General features: G+C 39.8%; 1 protein-coding gene and 1 long non-coding RNA gene across 2 annotated transcripts in view; one reads left to right on the top strand and one right to left on the bottom strand.

Moving 5' to 3' along the window:
• The window catches only part of LOC142490267 (uncharacterized), a 30839-nt gene extending 15330 nt beyond the window's left edge, over nt 1-15509 (top strand). Inside the window, exon 3 of the long non-coding RNA XR_012800015.1 lies at nt 14518-15509. This is a non-coding gene — a long non-coding RNA (uncharacterized LOC142490267). The remainder of the gene's footprint in view (nt 1-14517) is intronic.
• Nucleotides 1-17034, bottom strand: part of ARHGAP20 (Rho GTPase activating protein 20) — a 116567-nt gene that overhangs the window by 93802 nt on the left and 5731 nt on the right. The gene's annotated exons all lie outside the window — the stretch shown is intronic.

Raw genomic sequence — 17034 nt, 5'->3', positions numbered from 1 at the left:
TTTACAGAGACATTTTGCAGGCTGAGGTCCCTGCCCCGTGGAGCTTACAATCTATTTTTTGGCGCCTGAGGCACAGGGAGATAAAGTGACTTGCCCAAGGTCACAAGGAGCCGACACCAGGAATTGAACCAGGCTCCCCTGCTTCAAACTCTCAGTGCCAGTCAGTGTCGTTACTCACTGAGCCACTCCTTCTCCCTTATTCATGCATGTTATTATCTAAGCAAAAAAAAAACCATTTAAATAAATCATTTTAGAGGGCAGTTTTACTTGGTTAACTGATTTTCAAAAATGTATTTACGTAATACAGTACTACTAAAGAATATTTTCATTTCATCATCCGCATAGATTAACCTCTGTTTCACTGTCATAAAACAGAAATATGTAGAGAGTTCTGCATTAAAATAGTTAAGCAAATATAGTATACTGTAATCAGTTTCACGTGATGATATTGTAGCTTTAATAGGCAGGTGCATTACCGCCAGATACATTGGTCAAACAGATCTATGCAAACATAGGTGAGCATAAACATCATTGGTTCATTGGTTAATGTTCCAGGCTACACCAGCAGCTCTTTCTCAGAACGATGGATGCAGCCATTGGCCTAGATCTGTTTGACCAATGTACTTGTGGTTAATGTTCTTGACAAGAGAGAATGGCAATGAAGTAACAATACTTTAAAAAAAAAAAAAAAAACAGAGCATTACATGACTTCCCTGTCTCTGGATTTAGGGCCTATATTATTAGTGTCGTTCCAAGAAAAAGTGACCGAAAGAAAGGAGGGGGTGAGGTGGTTTCAAAACAACATATTCAGACAGGAAAAAGGTGTTCTAAGGAAATATTTGTGGGCATTAAGGTGGGTGGAAACTTGAGAATTTTTCAATTTAACGGCGAAAACAGCAATTTTTAGTACAGTGCCTAATATATACACGGTACAGTGCCTAAATATATATTTATAGATATCTATTAAATAAAATGGTCTTTTAGTTTAACATTTTGGCCAAAGTGTTGTAAGCCCCTGAGCCACTATGAGTCAATATGAGCTTGCAGGTGTCCTATATGGCTCAGGAAGATCTAAGGCTCCACACTATGAGAGCCAGCACCGTCCAGAGGCCTGGGATTCTCTGATGACCCTATGGACCATGGTAAGGAAGATTTACAGTGAATTCTGAATAAAGACCCTTATGCTTTCATCATACTCCTGTCTGAGTGCCAGTCCCTGGGCAGGAGGAAAGAAGTGTGCTTTAGTGGGGACTGATCTCTGGGCACCCTGGAGCCCACTACAGCTGGAGGCGCTAAGCACCCTAAAGAACTTCAGTGATCATCAAAAGCCTGTCCTGGTCTCCATATCATCGCAGACAACTCAGATCTCCTGAACCCTCACAGGTATGCTGCACCATAACACCTGTAGCAGCAACAAGTATCTCCTAGAGGGTGGGGGTACATGTGCTACATTAGTATTTTGGAATATTCGCAAAAATATAGTTCAAAATTGACCGCTGTTTTGTTTTTTTAACCAATACATTTCTATATATATTGGAATGGAGATTCTGTGAGGAGAGCACAGAGAACTCTAACAAAGAGACTGCACTTTGGAGCGCACCCACAGGCTTTTATTTACATATTAAAATATTACATAGATATGACAGACAACAGTGTTATACATACTAAAAGAGAAGGGAAGAGAGGCAGGCCAAGAGTGCCATGCAGCCCAGTCAAGACAAAATAAATGTAATAGGTACAGCCCTATATTAAGTGTGCTGTCAATAAGCACATACTGTACTGTAGAAACAAAGAGGGAACAATGTCCCAAGATACCACAGCGGGGAGTCAAATAGTCTTCAACAGGAGAGGTGCTTGTCCCTTTAAGTGTGGCTGCAGTTGCAAGCATATGAAATAATCAAGAAGAGGCAGCACTCAATCCTAAGTAAGCGTAACACTCACAATGCGGAGCTTCATCCGGATTCGTATCTAACAGCACACATGGCTGGTGGTCCAAATAGTTGCCTTTTATTTAGAAAAGGAACATACCACAAAGCAAGCGACGGGTCACACTTACCTGATAAAAGAGCGAGTACGCGCCTGAAACGTCGCTTGCTGTGTGGTATGATCCTTTCCTAAATAAAGGTAACTATTTGCATCACCGGCCAGGTGTGCTGTTTGATACGATTCCGGATGAAGCCTCGAATCTTGGTGGTACGCTTACTTAGGATTGCGTGCTGCCTCTTCTTGATTATTTCACGTGTCATTAAGCGCACAAATATTTCTAGAAGAGGCATATTAGTGTTCCTGCATACGGACATGAGGTGCTTGTAGGGTTGCCAGGTGGCTTCTCCGAAAATACTGGACACAATGGTGAAAGGTGCGTCAGGTCACTATGTCCAGGGAGGAATATACCGGACACATATATGCCCAGTATTACAGTACCTCTCATTTTTTACTGGACAGAGTATCCAAATACAGGACAGTCCAGTTCAATACCGAACACTTGGCAACCCTAGGTGCTTGTATGATAAAAAAAAAACTCAGCCTAATGTCTAGATGGCATTGAATCCCCAGTAGAGTATAAGCAACCCAATAATGAAACAATGCATGTAGGAAATCCTTTCCTTTAATATTGTGGAATGGCTAACTGAGAGACAGGGTAATGCTCATTATTGTGCTATTTAACACTCCAGCAAACACCCTGGCGAGATAAGGGGAGATCCTGATAGAAAGGATAGAGCCAGTTACGCATATAAACGTAGCTGTCTGTTTTCCCCTCACTGCAAATAAATAGACTAATGAGGGTTGTAGGTGAATAGATAAGCTCCTCTCAATACTCTCACACACATTTCAAACACCGTTTAGCTCTAATGCTGTCTCAATTTAGTTTGCTCGCAGACCTCTGAGCTCCATGTTTACTGCCACGTCCTACTCTGACATCATTATACCCTTCACGTTTTACTCTGCTTCGGAGTTTAGTCCGGCATATTAAAGGAAAGGATATCCTATACACACTGTTTGATTTTTGGGTTTGTTATACTCTACTGCAGATTCAATCTCTACCCTGACTTCATTAGGCTGAGGTTTTTATCATACAAGCACCCAGGGGCGGATTAAAGACAAATATCGGCCCGAGCGATATCTGTCTTACCGTCGCTCCTCCCACGAAGCGGTGTCGCATTATTATGGCTGTCGGGTTGCCATAACAACACAGGAGGAGATGCTGCTCCGGGAAGAGTCACTTACAGAGGCTCTCTCCCCCGACAATCAGTTTAATTGTTGTGGGGAAGAGCACAGATTCTCTGTAACCACCATCAAGCGCCCCTTAACGCACTCACGGTGAGGAGGTCGCCTTAGTGCTGCTCCAGTCCTAGAACTCCGCAGCTTCCTTAACTTTCAGCGCCGACAGGAGGAGGAAGAGGATGCAGTGACCGCCTAGGAGAAGTTCTCCTAGCCCAAGCAGCACCTTCTCTTTTATTATGTATACTGTAGCACTGTTGTCTGGCATCTTTATGTCATATTTTAATATGTAAATATAAGTTTTAAGATGGGGTACGCTCCCAACTTTGGAGGAGTTCTCCGTGTTCTCTTCACAGACCCTCTATTAATAATAACTTTATTTTATATAGCACTTTTCTCCCAATGGGACTCAAAGTGCTTCACAATTACAATATAGAACGCAGTACGCAGCACATAGACATTTTTACAGGTGAGTTTATAATCCATGTTTTTGGTGCCTGAGGTCCCTGATTCAAACTCAGTATCATTGTTTATAGTCAGTGTCTTTAATCACTGAGCCACTCTGTCTCCGTTATACCGTTATTAGTTCACAGTGATGCACCCCTTCCTCTGATGAGGGTCCTCAGTAGGAATAAGGCTATTTATTTAATCTACAACGTAGGCATTATTAAAGTACTATTTACATAGATAGAGCTAAATGCGCAGTTCTATTTTTCTAGACTTCTCACCAAATTTCTAGAAATTCGAAAGCTGGTGAATACTAAAAAAAAAAAAATTCAGGGACTTTTTTTTTAAACCTTTGTGATTATTTGAAATTTCAGGGGGGGAACTAGAAAATGAGTGAATATTTTAAAAAAAATGTGTGGTTGGGGGCGGGGGGGATTTGAAAACATTTGAAAATGGGAAAAAAAAGTTAATAAATTGACAATTAGACAGTTTAGCTTTTATTTTTTATCCTAAAAGTTTTATGGTTTTTTTTTGGAATATTCACATATATTAATTTTTATAGCTAAAAATTCTATTTAAAAAAAAAAAGGGAATTTGGACACATTCACCCATCTCTAGTGGGATCAATTAAATGCATAATTCCATTTAACTTCTTTATGGCCCTTTTTAACATTAATTAAAAAAATTCTAACAATAGAGATCCCCCATTTAATTCCCTTCCAAGTTGTCATGTTCCTCCAGCACGAAAAGGGTCAATCAACTGTTCAGTGCACCTGAGGTTCAATGAGGGTGAGAAAACTGACATTGTATGTATACTGTACCATAATATCTTACATTTTTCTTCAATATAGCTGACTTGGATCAAATCACTAAAGTATTTTTTATTTCCCCAGTGGTCTACCATCTGGCAGGATAGTATATTCAGCAAAAAGAACATCCAAAACATACATCAGAGCAGACATCTGGGCAGTATTTGACCAACTACACATTGAATCTGCAATTCATTTTCAATTACAGTAAGAAATATCTTGCTATTATTTTCAGTGTTGTCTGTAACCTATGTTCACCCTTTCTCCCTTGGTGAAAAAGGTTCCTGTTATTATTTGGCTTACCTTGAATTCTGTCACATTGAGAAATCTCTTGATGATAGAAAAATATTGGCACTGATATGGCACATTTTTATCTGAAAGCTTATCTGGGAGCTCAAATTGTTTGCAATTCTGAGAAAAAAATCAACAGTTCTATTTGCATCAGAATACCGCGACATACAATGCGCACGTAAATAACTAAATATTTTCCTCCGTAAGGAAAGCCGGCAAGACCAATATTCATACTTGAAAATCTTCTCTTAATTTGTATTTATTCCAGGCTCGTTTCTCAGGAAACACCAGAAAAATACTTGCTTTGTAGAAGATCTTGATAATAAAATGACATGTTTTCAGTTTGTGCGGATCAAATGATTGAAAAGCATATTTTTTCAATTAATCACTGAGCGGAGTTGAGTCGCTTTTCTTCCAAGTTTGATTACAAAATAGCAGGACACATACAAAGTTCAAAAAGTGCCCTTGGTCGCTATTCCTTTAATGGTTTTGTTTCTGGTACAGTCAGTTGATATGGGTGCTGAAAGTTGATAAGAATTAATTCAGTACAAATCTTTAAGAAGTAATTCAGTACAAATTCTTGTGTCAAGAACGCAGGATTGCGCTCCTTCCAGTAAGAATCTGGTTGGATGTTAATACTTCAAAGCACCAAATAACTGGGACCTCTGAGTACTGTCTATTATTATATTGTGTGATAACTGCCTGCTAAAAGGGGATCCGAATAAAGAGAAGATGGAGCTCAATCTGTACCTGGGACTAGAGATTGGCAAACGGATCGGCTCGTTCTTTTGGTTCGCGGATTTCAGTCGATCAATGTCAAGGGCGATTCACGTTTTGCGGATTTTTAAAAAATGATTATTACCAATACACTCTGAGGATACCGCAACCCGTGACCGGATTTGTAGAATCCAATGTATGGATTCAGCGATCCCTTGGCGGATTCTTAAGAATTGGATTGGATTCTACAAATTGGATTCTACAAATCCGGGCACGGGTTGTACCCAATGATGGATTTTGATTAATCCGTGCGGATTGAAACCGCCCAAATCCATTTGCGGATTTTATACAGCAAAACGGATTTTGGGGGTAACATGAGCGAAAACGCGAGAAAGTGATTTGGGCGGATTTGCCCGTCTCTACCTGGAACCCGTCTGTAAGTAATAATCAGACGAAAGAAGCCTCACCACATGGGGCATCATCTGGTCTTTCCAATGTCACCCGAACATTAAAACTGATTTTATAAAAATGTTGGCATTAGATTGAAACCAAATACTTGACTAAATCAAGGCACGTGTCTCACACCACAGAAAAATTTGCTTACAGTCAAATATGAAGGTACTGTGGAATTTTCCTTACAAGTGAAATATTTGTCAAGAAAAGAATTGGCAGGAGAGCTGTGTATGTTAGAATCTCCTGGAAAGCCTCAGTGTGCTCACAGATTGGAAAATCCACTAAATATTAAAAGTTAATCAAGACAACACAGAATATATTCCATATGCAAAAATACAGCTATCAACAAAGTGGCACACTACGGTTATCACTGCTTTTGATAATTACATTGTTTGCTCTTTATTTCTCTTCCCCACTCCCCCACTCTCCCTTCCCCTATTCTCCATTTCCATTCCATTTATTATCTTCAACAGTGCTTTAATCAAATACTCCATTTTTTATTTATATTTATTTTCATTCATAAATACATTAAACCTTTAAAAGTTGACTGCTTATATACCCTCATCTTTTTACTGTTAATTGCACTTATTGTGCATATTAAGTAATTTATTTAATTATCAATTAACTTTGGAGTGACAGTACAAAAGGCCCCCCTATAGGTGTCCCAAACTATGCCTGATGAAGCACTAAAGTGTGTGAAACGTGTTGCGGAGTTCATTCAGTGCACACACAGGGATCAAGACACTTGACTGTGTAGTTTCCAGCCTCCCCACAGAGGTTTGAGCCAACTCCATCCGGTTTACTCTAAGTGGGATTACATCTGGAGGTACAGAGAAACGGCGATTGTGGTGGACTACTCAATACTGGTATCGCGAGAAGACGCAACCCGGAAGTGCCATCTGAGTACTGCAGAGCTATTTGGTCCCAGCGCGCGGGACTGATTTGTGAGCCTCAGCATTTACCCCTGCGTTTACCATCCAACTGGACTGGATGCCTGTGCACTGGCTTCTACTGGACTAATGTTATTTTATATGCAAGTTTTTACTTGTTACTATTTTACAGGATTATTACATGTATCTTGACCCTTGGTGCGCTTCTGTGCGTTCTTTTTGCTTACATACACACACACACACACACACACACACAAGGCTCGACAGATGCACTCCCCGCCTCGTCTGGGGCCAGTGCATTTTACCTGCTCGCGAGTGTTACCGGTGGCGGGGAGCGCGGCGTCTCCCAGCATTCTCCTGATTCCTCCCCAGCAATTTCTTTGTCTCCGCTGCAGCTCCCATAAAGATGGCTGCACGGCATTAAATAACGCCGCATTGCCATGACATCGTGACCCTAAGTGACGTCCAGAGACAAGTCACTCACATAATTGTAGTTGTAGATCATCCAGGGTGCATACCGTACAAGTGACAGCAAAGCAGCACAAGGATATAGGAAAAACAGGCACTCCAAAATCCAGGAATGTGAACTGTATTCTCCACGTTTCAGCTCCCACGTTTCAGCTCCAGCACTGGTGCTCTTGATTTAGGTTCCGTTGGGTGCCGAAATGTAGAGAATACATTTCACCTTGTTGAATTTTTGTAGTGCTTGTCCTGTTTTTAACATATATATATATATATATATATATATATTTTTTTTTTTTTCCCCCAACACTGTGACATAAACTTAGGGAAAATACATGATAAGGATAAACCCCAATGGCCAATGAAAATGTATATAAAGAGGACGAGTTGGCTTGAGATTCACAAAACCATGCTCAAAGGCTGGTCTTATTTTGCCTCCATTTGCACCAGCTTTGTGCAATGATAAAATACAAATATATTCAGCAGGGTGCCAAAACCCAGGGGCAGATATCCAATTATTTTTCTGGCAATGACTAGAGATGGGTGAATTTTTTTGTTGGATTTGGATCCGCAGCTGATCGGCCGGTTCCTTTGGTCCGCGGATTTCAGCGGCTCAATTTCAAAAGGGGCGATACGTGTTTTGCAGATTTTCTATTATTTCTACCAATACACACAGTGGATTCCGCCTTCCCTGGATGGATTTGTAGAATCCAATCCGTAGATTCAGCAATCCATTGGCAGATTGTTATGAATCCATCAACGGATTGCTGAATCCGTGGATTGGATTTTACAAATCCGTCCACGGGTTGTATCCAATGGCGGCTTTTGATGAATCCGGGTGGATTTAAATCACCCAAATCCGTTTGCAGATTTTACACCGCAAAACGGATTTTTGGAGTAACTAACATCAGCAAACATCCGGGAAACGGATTTTGGCAGATTCGCCCATTTCTAGTAATGACTAAATAGGCGATATCTCTGATGCCTAGATGTGTCTGCGTTGTAACAAAGCAGCAGGGTTGGTGAGCAGGATATTACGCTGCATTGAGAGATACAGATGACAAAGCTATTACCAGCAGAAAGAAGGAATTACAGTATCTAGGTATAAAGGACACGTCTCTTAAAGTATTTAGGCAGCATGGCGATAGTGCTAAAAGGGACAATAAAAATGGGACAGGGTTCACACTTAAAACCTTAAAAAAATATTTACTTTTATACAACATAAGAGAGAGACAAAGGTACAGTATGATAGAGACTTTCAAACGTATTCTGCACAGGAAGGCAAAAAAAAATCATAAAAAAATTAAATACAAGCACAAGGAGCATAGTGTGATGGAGGGTAGGAACCGTAAACGTGAAGAGGGACCTTTTACTGAAATTAGTAATAGATGCCTGGAAAAGTTGTCCAGCAGAAGTGGTGGGAGCAAATAGTCAAAGAATGCTTAACCCACACGACAATGGAAAGTACTGTACCTGTAAAAGGGTTGTGTTTTTTGAATGAGAAAGGTCAGGCCATAAAGCCATAATCTGAGATCGATTTCTTGAGTTTCTAAGTACTTGCTATACAAAGTGTTACCAAAAATGCTAATCTTCTTAACAATACCAAAGATGTAAGAAATATTTATTTCATGGCCAATTGAGTTGGCAGGAAATATAGCTGAAAGCAAGAAGAAGTAAACAGACATATCTATTCTTCTAAATTGAAATCATGCAGAACGTATTTAATACAGCACTAAAAAGGAACAGTGTAGAAATGTGTTTTTCATTACTTTATAAACACTTCCTTGAGTCAATAACAGCATATCATTGTCTATGTACTCCCACATTAGTAACCTTAAATCTGCTAGCAAAGGGTGTACTTACTTCCCCGTTCTTCACCATCATTTGGTGCCTTCCAACCCCTTACAAAATACAACCCTGTGTCTCTGACACCCTTGCTAGACTGCATGATTTCATCCAAATGTCTGATTAAGGATTTTTGTTTGATAAACTGAAAGAGTAAGCAGGTAAAGAAATATTATTTATTTTAAAACTGAGGGCCATGGATCCGATCAAGGCAATAAAATAGCAATCCATTATTTTATTTCACCTTTCTGTGAAACATAGGGTTGCCAGGTGACTTCTCCTCTCTCACCTCTCTCCGCTCCATGCTGTTTCCTCATCTCCTTGGCCCCACCCCCAGACTCATGACACCTCCTATGGCGAGGCAGCCTATATCAACTCGAGGCCTTTTTTGAATATATGGGAAACAATACTTTAAATCTTAAATTTACCACACATTGGAGCAGAAAGGAAGTTGAGTTTTTAGATTTAGCTATCTATATAGAAAGAAAGAAAATAAAAACTAAAACTTTTTAAAAAAAAGTAGATAGCAACAATTTTATAATGGAGAGGAGCTGCCACAATCCTGAATGGATTCGCAATATTCCATACGGACAGCTAAGAAGATTAAAGAGAAACTGCACTGAAGAACGAGTCTATCATGAACCATCTGAGGTTCTGAAAAATACATTTAAAGAGAGAAATTATAATCCCAACACTATAGAAAAAGCAATAAAGAGAGCCGACACTGTAGAACGAAAGGATATATTAGGCCAAAGAAATAAAGATGTGGATACAAGACAAAAAATTAATTTTAATATGGCATTTTTAACTCAGTATAATAGAGAAGCACCTCAAATCAAGAAAATATTATCTAAACACTGGCACATTTTACAAAATGACATTGTGTTGAGAGATCATATACCTATGAAACCAAGTGTCATTTTCAGGAAGGCCCTGAACCTTAAAAGCAGATTAGCACCTACAACCTTCAAAAAAAAAGATTCAAGGCACTTCAACATGGCTAGATAAGCCTTTAGGTTGTTATGGTTGTTATACAAGCAAGGCTTGCACCCATAAAGATAAAAAAAATTCAGTTTTAAATCAAATGTCACTAGGGAAGTATTCAAAATAGAACATTACATTAATTGCAAAACAGAGTACGTTATCTATGTTTTGGAGTGCCCTTGTGGCCTCCAATACATAGGACGGACCTCCAGGGCTTTGAAAGTACGGATTTTAGAGCATCTTTTAAATATCAAGAAAAATGTTTTAACGCACAATGTCTCTAAACATTTTAGTATGCTACATAATTCAGATCCTAAAACTCTTAGTTTTAAAGGTATAGAGCATGTTCCCGCACATTGGAGGGGTGGGAATAGATTAAATAATTTAGCTAAAAGGGAAACTTTCTGGATCCATAAAATGCAAACCCTCACTCCAAAAGGTTTAAATGTCGATATAGACATTGGTGCATTTTTAATCTGAAGATGTTCTGTTTTATTCTTATATATCTATATGTTTTATATATGTTTTACATATTTTATTTTGGTAGAACATGGTATTATTAATGTTTGTTCTCTCCATTATTCTCCTCTTAGATATCCTTTGAAATTCATGCGTCATTTGCGTCGATTTATATTTTAGAATTATATTTAAATAAATATTTTATGTAGATTAGGGTTTTTTATTAATATATGTTTATAACACAGTCTATCTTATATGTATTTATACACTCATTCTGACTTTATTATGTCCATTATGTCCATTTGTATAATTGATTAATGTTCCGCCCATTAGAGTAGCCAATAGTTAATTGGTTTGCACTATATATATGGGAGACCACTGGGGTTGACCCTTATGATTCCTGAAGAAGTGGCAACAGCTACGAAACGCGTAGAATCTAACGTAGCCGGTTGGAGGACACTGTTTGGGGAATATTGACGTGAGGAGGTGCTGGCAAACGAGCTTGAGAGATCGCAGCGGTAGACAGCGTCTTCCGCCCTGACCGCCGCGTCACAAGAAGTGACAGCACCGGACGTGACGCATGCGTAAGCGTCTCTGAGTGACTGTACCAGCGGCATCCCCCCACGAGTCACCTACGGCTCTCTCCAACGACCGTTATCTCTGTACAAATGTGAGTGCATTATCTGTGTGTTTTTGTGCCACATTATACCCTTATGTACTACACTATTGTGTGCTCTCTTTCTTTATCATACCCTCGGGAGGTACACTCAACATTTATGGACCCATCTAGCCCACCAGATACACAGATCTAATATCATCATTATCAGAAGGCTTCTATTATACAAGGGCTCCAGTCGGAGAGAGAAGGATCTCTGACACGTCTGTTACCTATACATTTATTGTGAGTGAGACCTATTTAGAGATTACTGTTTGCACATATTTATATGGTCTGCACTATTATTTCTTCCATTTTTTTCCCTGCATATTATCTCAAGAATTGAGCGCTCCCCCCACCTGGAAGACATCACAAGAACTTTGGACCTGGACAGTCCTTTAAGGGTGTACAGCTGCTGTTATATATATATTTTCACATTTGGTGAAGGATTTTTTTCACTATATATATTTGTATATTTTCTTGTAATTCACATCTGTAGATCACATTTATAATTGTAATTAGTTTACTATTAGAAGCGCCCGGTACCATTTTTTTGTTTCATGACACCTCCTCCTGATTGGCTGCATTACCCAGCAGCTGCTAATCAGGATGGAGAAAACTGCCTAGCTCCCTGCTTGTGGAAATCCCGAGGCCCCTCAAGCCGGTCAGATCACTATGTCCAGAGAGGTAACCAGACATATACATGTCTAGTATTACCTTTATTTTTTTACTCGACAGGGTGTCCAAATACAGGACAGTCCGGTTCAATACTGGACACCTGGCAACCCTAGACTGAAACATGATGCAGAGAGTTCCTGGGACTCGTTGTTACTAAGAAAAGAGGTGAATAATGAAAAAAAAATTAAAAATAAGATGGCTGTGGGGTCACGGAATAGGAAGTCATCTCTTGATGACATTGCGACTTCCAGGTAGATGTCTGAGCAAGGTTGCCCACAATGCCCATATTGTTTTTTTCCAGAGAGGAGTTATTCTCTGGGAGATGTAAAAGAAATTTTCTCGGCAACTGGGATGGCCCGTCGCTCATAGTGTCATGGTTTAGTTCAGATACGGTTAATATAGATATGCAAAATTAATAAACACACAGATACCCAGCAAGCTCTAAGAAACCCCCAAATTACCACATAATATATATGTATATGTGTCAATTTGCGTGGCTAAATGTATACCCCTCTCAGGGTTTAAGCTCGCCCCTCCTCACTTTCCAAGTAAGTAGGTCTTTTTCATGCAGCTGGTTGTGACAGATTCAATGCGATCATTCTTCCTCTAATTATAGAGGTAAATAAGAATTTTAATCAGTTAGTGTTAGGACCTGCAATATTTGGTCATGCCTTGATGTGGCTGGCAGGCTTAAAATGCTTTGGCCAAAGGGTTTAACTAAATTACCCTTTTTCAAGAGATATATACTGTAGGTATTTTACTGAGTATTTTTGTCATATTGGATGTATCTTTCGGCTTCTCTGTTTTTTGTTGTAGATATGCAAAAATGCCCAAAATGCATTTTCAAAATTGTAAGCATTTTTCTTTTTCAAAAATGTGTTTAGCCAATCCTCAAACGGCTAACAATGTCGTCAAATTAGCAGGGTTCGCCTATCTCTCTCCAGGCAGTGAGTGAAACATGAGGTGTGTGCCCTTTTCATAGTCTTAGCATTAAGCGACTTTAGAGAATTTCCCAGCAAATTAGCATCTTAAATGAACTTGCAATGCACATTGAGTGAAATGCACGGTGAATCGGCCGCGTACCCTGACTCAGGTAGCACATCTCCAACGGTACAATACAAAATTCTTAAAAAGCATCCATCATGGAAAACTGTTTACTGGCCAGGTAACCCCATGTTCAGTGGGGATTACTACTATTATAGGCTAAATATGTTTTTATTGATTGTTATTGTAACGATAACAGCTGTTACTAGTTGAAACTACTGACCATTTTAGACCATTAATGCCCAGAACTTAGACCAAGCTTGGTTTCTAAATGTAGTAAAATGTTATCATATCATGTGAATATGCTTATAAGAGTTCTTCAGCATTACTGGGGTCTGTACGGTGGAGGGTTTATGTCACTTTTTTACTCACCATAACTTATTTATGCACGTGGTATGTAGCCATAACCAGCTTCACCAAAGCCAGCAGCCACCCTCACTCACACTGACACCAAAAAGGTTGAATGCTGACTATTCATTTCTATGCCAAGTGATTTGTATTAAAAGCTGTGTTTTACAGCAGGCATAAGGTTAGAGGGTTCCACGTTAGAGTGGATAGAAGCACAAAGTGATGCATTATGAGTGGTCATTTGCATGTCATTTCCAAGAATTCCTGGCTGCCCTGTATGCTTTGTGATTAAGCAGTAACATCTACAGTATGGATCCGTCTGAGACGTGAATGTGCTCATAAGTGTTATTTATTATAACTGTATGGTGAAGCGTTTTCGTCACTTTTCAACTAACCACAACCTTATTTGGGTCCCTGGTTGACAACGCAAGGCCAGCAACTACGAGAACAATGATGAGACACGAGGTTAAAACAGCTGTGTGTAGGTTTGCTGCCTATGCACTTCTTTCACCCAGGCTGTTCCTTTAATGCGGTTATACAACAGACATAAACATACAGGGATCCACGTTCAAGTGGATAAAAGCAAAGAGTGACATACTATCAGTGCTCACTTGCATTTCATTACCTAGAATCCCTGAGGGGGCAGGGCTGGCTTGATGGAGGTGGGTACGAATGTACTTGGCCCCGCGCTCTTCCCTGGTCCAACTTCCATAATCACAGTTTAAATGTTGTGGTGGATAAATTAACCTAAATTAACCAAAACAACATTTAAACGGTGATTACCGGAATTTGTCATGGGCGGAGTGCTGGCATCTCCTCCTGCTACCACGCGACGACGCAACGTCACATGACGTCATCATCTGACACAAGAGTGGGCAAGAGGCCTGGTGCGTCACATGACGTCATCATGCCCCATAGTCAGGGTGATGAACCGTCGCGAGAAGGAGCAGATGCCGGCCCCAGAGGCGGCAAGAGGCCCCGCACACACACTGTGCACCATGCCCCGCCTTACTCCCAGCCAGCACGGGGTAGGGGCATTGTATGGTGTCTAATTATGCGGTAAGGCAGGTACATTGACATGTCTGAAACATGTCAATGCGCGCATAAGTGTTCTTTATCATTACTGTATGATGTATAATATAACTTATTTGTGTACTATATAATGTTCAGTAATTGAACAAAGTAGTAATCTAACATCTTTTGTTATTCCCAGGTTTGGACCAGATAAAGGAAGTTTGCAGAGCAGTTGAAAGTTAATTTCTAACATTACTTGTAACCGTTTTAATATTTTAGCGCTAGATGTGTGCAATCTTAACACTATTTGTTTCAGGATTTTAAATCTCAAAAGTGACAAACCCCCAAAAGCAATTGCAATTTGGGGGTGGTTTAAAATCGTTGTAGGTTATGATACCTTTAAGGGACCAACGTAATAGTTCTTCAAATATGAAATTATAATCTACATGTAACGGTGTTTCCCTCACCCAATCGCAGATAGGGGGCATTACAGGGTGTGTGGTGCATATAACTGCTGGAAACAGGAGGGCTGAGTCATCCGCCGATGGTAGTGGGGACACAGGAACAGGCATCTGGGGTTCATTCCCCACATATCTCCTTAGCAGTGCAGCGCCTCCATCTGCCGTGGACTCCAGGAACTGAAGGTGATCTTCCACAGTAGAACATTACCTCTCCCCCCCAGTAAGGTCACGCACCAGGCAGGAGGTATATTGCACATAGGAACAGGTTTATTACTATACTCTGTAGTAACAGGAACAAGGCAGGATCTTCCCAATAGTCTCTCAGGATTCACAGAATTATGGTCCCTGGATCGCCACTACAGGCCAAGGACACCTGCAGCCATCCTAGCTCTTCCCAACCTCCCTTGCGGAGGCAGAGGCATGGTCAACACTCACTCTACCCCGGAGGGAAGAGCACATGGGAAGGCCCCAATCTCAGGCTCCCAGTTGTGTGACCTGCCTTCCTCAGAGGTGAAGGAACAACTCCAACTTTAGGGTGGTCCTGCCCTTAAGTACAGCCAGAGGCAGGCACCCCATTGTCACAGCTACAACAGGATGTACCACTCCCTGCTGTCACTCAAGTGCAGTACCAAAGGTGAGGGGGAAAACCCCATAACAACTACTGGCAACCTGATAGTACCAGGGTTTACTGCCAGCTCCAGGGCAGAATAGTAGTCTGAGGTGACCCTGCTACATATACATCTCTAAAAGCTTCACAATTACCATGTTGGTTCCCTTAAAGGTATGAAAGGTTACAACTAATTTACACTTCTCCCATACCAATTGGTTTCAACATTTGAAAACTGTTCTATATTATACTACTACTAATGTCATGATCAGTGGAACCATGGGCAATTAACCCCCGTGGGATATCTACACCCCATAATATACAGTAAGAGAGTTAAATAATAGGTACTGAATTATTGTGCTGGAAAAATTCAATATGCAGTGCTGAATAAATCCAAAATAAAAGAAAATGTATAATATTATTATTATTGTTGTTATTTATTAATTTATTTTTCAGTTTATTAATGATTTTTAGTAACACAGCATTTAAAAACATGTCATCTTTGATAAATCCATTTCACTAATGACAGTATTTTGAAGAATTAGCAATTTTGTTAGCGTATTAATAATATATGTTCATTTTCTCTGTAGAGCTGAATATGTTGTTATTGTTATATTATCTTTTCCAGGTTTTGTGATGATGCAAGTTGAATTGGACAGAATGGGACAGACACAAATGCAGACTTCGAGATCTCAGTCTAGGTTCATATTTTGGCAAGATGTATAGAAGTCATGTTCCTATTACCCACAAAAGTTAATTGATATGCTGTACAGACGATTTGGTCAGGCACAGAATTGACGGCTCCATTTCTTTGTTATTTAAGTTTATGTTTTGAGAGCACTTTCCAACGTTCATTTCCAAACCTAGAGTTGGGCAATATTCTGTTATGATAGCCATAATAAAATAACAACAAGTCGTTATGCAGAATATTTTATTGTGATACAGGCAGTCCTCGGTTATCCAACGCAATGCGTTACTCAAAATGGCGTTGGATAGCGAAACGTCTTAAAGCGAAACACGTTTTCCCATAGGAACACTGTTTAAATGAAAGGTTCCGTTCCTGAAGGCATTTTTAATGCTAAAATACACAAAATATTTTACTCGGGCAATAAAATATGCAGCACACACATACATTATATAGTGTATATACTGTATTATATATAATATAACATAATATATCATGTAATTTAATAATATAATATATTATATAGTATTATATTATATGATATATATATATATATATATAATACACATAAACAACTTTGCAAAGCGTCGTAAGCGTGTTGGATAAGCCGTTTTGTCGTTGTAAAAATGAATATAGGTATGCATTGCATAGCGTTGGATAAGCCATTCGTTGTAAAGCGAAGCGTTGTAAAACGAGGACTGCCTGTATTACTGTAGCAGTCAGCAATGAGAACCCCTCAAACCCACTTTCGCTCAGCAAATATAGTCCTCTCTTAATAGGATAGCCTCACCCCATGATTTGCTTTGCTTTGTCTGTCCCGTCTCTTAATCCCTTTCATACAGATGGAGCGGCCATTATTTTAACAAATCACGCGGTGTATACCTTGGAATTCCCATGTCATGGCGCGGGATTGCTTCCAACCGTACCGCCTTAAGACACGAGTGCAGAAAATGGCATTTTAGT

The sequence above is a fragment of the Ascaphus truei genome, chromosome 3, assembly GCF_040206685.1.
Source record: "Ascaphus truei isolate aAscTru1 chromosome 3, aAscTru1.hap1, whole genome shotgun sequence".
Lineage (NCBI taxonomy): Eukaryota > Metazoa > Chordata > Amphibia > Anura > Ascaphidae > Ascaphus > Ascaphus truei.
The sequence above is the reverse complement of the archived record's forward strand: the minus strand, read 5'-3'. Positions and strand labels throughout refer to the sequence as shown.